We start from the raw sequence: 2,663 nt of genomic DNA on the forward strand, positions 1-2,663 counted from the left end.
TTGTTGTCCAATGGGCCTTGTTTATCAATATATCTTGACTGTCTCAAAAAGATTTTGAATTCTCTGGGCAGGAAGTAATATATATTTGCATCATTCCTCTTGATGAGATAGTACAGAAACATTTACTTTTTAATATTCTCTTATAAAGATGTAAAAAACTAATCCTTATTTTATATCATTTTAAAGCAAATAATTCTGAAATAAACTCCATCTCAAATATAACAGAGAGCACTTTTTAATCATTAGATTAAGCCTGTTCATTGTCAGTGACATGAGGATGAGATTGGGAAATAGAATATCATTAAGTCAATGACTTAGATGAAGGATAATAATTTGCATTTGAAGTGCAGAGCACATTTCATTCACGAAGAGGATGAGTAACTAGATTTGTTTTCTTTCCCCATAAATTACTAGAATTCAAGAGGCATAGTAATTATGAGTGGCCTGATTGCTTTCCATGTTTGCAGCCTTGATTTTCAGAGCTACTTATAGCATTTAATCTAGCGTTTACGCAAGCTCCCCAATTTGAGTTTCAATAATGCTTTCCATGCTTTGAAAATCCAACTTTAAGTCCATTGTATAAACAACAAAATATTTGGTCCCGGGTATTAACTAAGTGCTTTGTTTATGTGTATATTTAGGCTGGCCCTGAGTGATCAAAGAATAGCACCTTATGAGACAGAGTCCTCTACCTCATTAGTAGGGTAAGGATTGATAAAATGAGAATACCAAAAGCAACAAGATAACCTTTTTTGTAATCCAAAACCACTTTCCAAACGGCAATCAGAACATCTCTAAATTTTGAATTGAAAGTATATGCCTCCTAAGTTGATTTTCCAAAGTGAATTGGATGTTTAGATGATACCTGTGAACTTCCGCCACAGTTTTACTCCTGATTATTTTACCAAAACTTCACTTTATATGACAGAAACTGCAAGAGTTTTTGGATATTTGGTTCTCTAGAGTCATCAAATGGCATTGTAGAACATATCTGCAAAAGTGACACAAATTGAGAAAATCTCTTGAGGTTCTTGCTTCTGAAATGATTCCTTAGCTTCTCTGAGAAATAAAAAGAAGCTACATAAAAGTTTTTTCAGTTTTCACAGTACTTCCTTGATTCTTACATTACTTACACATATAGAATACCAGATATTATGGAAAAATATGTTAATATAGAAGCTATTCTACTAAAATAGAGCTTTATGACACGAGAATTACTCATTTTCTTTTTCTCTTTCCAAATATACATAATTGATTTCATTTTCAGAAACACCATTTTCCTCTTTGAAGTCCAACGTAATAACTCTCAGATAGCTCTGATATCTGCTGATCTCAATTAACTATCGATATCAGTGAAAGTCATGAGTGAAATAAATTTAAAGATGAAGACCAAACCTTAATAAAAGAAAATCATTGCAAGAGAATTTATTCTACTAGCTTCACTGAAAACAAATGTAAAGTTTATATTTTCCCACCCCTTAATGTTTCATAAGAAGAGAGGAGAATATTAGTGTAAGAGGAAAATCTTTTGAAAATAAAATCCATGCCAGTAGGACAACAGTTAAAAGTACGATACCACCTAAAAGGATGATCATATGTTTTAAATTGTGATATAAAGATCATGCTGTATCATCCTTAAGAAATTTCCCAAAATAAAAAGAAGACATAGAAATGTAATTTATACCTTTAATTAAACTAAAACAAATTTGTAACTCCCACTGCATGAGAAAGGGTTGCCAAATGCAGTGAAGATCAAATAGGGGAACTAAAAGGCACTAAGAAAGCTGTACCCATAGCTGGAGATCTCAGGGGAAAAAAAGACATCAGAACATGATTCTCCAAAGTAGATGACATATTGTGAAAGGAAAAAAACTAGTGATTTCTTGTTTTATACAATACCAGTGTCATCTTCACAAGTCCCAGTTTAGCACAACCTAAAGGAGATGGGTTGAACCCACCATAAGAAGATGGGTTGAAGGAAAACTGGTAAAGACACCCAGATTTCTCAAAACAATGTCAATAGAGTAGAGGATAGAAACACTGAACATAGCTGCCCATATCTCTGGACTGAGGTGGAATAAAGGCTTAAAGAACTCACTCACAGTCAGTGCTCTGTCATGGAGAGAAGGTAGATTAAAATACTTCCTAGCCTAAAACATAGCCCTGGCCTTGAAACAACAGTGACTTTCTGTAATACCTGGTCTAAGAATAACATAACTTGTTAATTGAAATATGACTAATAATTTTTAAAAATCATGATGCCTCTTCACATACTAAATTAAAAAAAGAAGACAACAAATTAACAGATGATTGCTTCAGAAATAATGCCATGGAGAACATAAAAATTATAAACATAAAATAAAGAAGAATATAAAAAACTTAATAAAGTAATCACTCTACAAAACAAGAGTACAAAACAGAGAAAGAAGCATCTAGGGACAATACGGCAAGATTAAAGGAGATAACATGTCAGCACAGCAAATATGGAGGATAGACTAAGAAAATTACAGCAAATGTAGAAGAAAAAGACATTTAAAAAGTTAGAACAAAAAGTATAGCTTTCAGAGCAGATCTAACATATTTATAATAAATACCCTGAAGTAGAGACCAAAATAATGCATCAGAAAAAAATAATGAAGATAGGATTTGAGAATTATATAAAA

The sequence above is a fragment of the Propithecus coquereli genome, unplaced genomic scaffold (assembly GCF_000956105.1).
Source record: "Propithecus coquereli isolate 6110/MARCELLA unplaced genomic scaffold, Pcoq_1.0 Scaffold30, whole genome shotgun sequence".
Classification (NCBI taxonomy): Eukaryota; Metazoa; Chordata; class Mammalia; order Primates; family Indriidae; genus Propithecus; species Propithecus coquereli.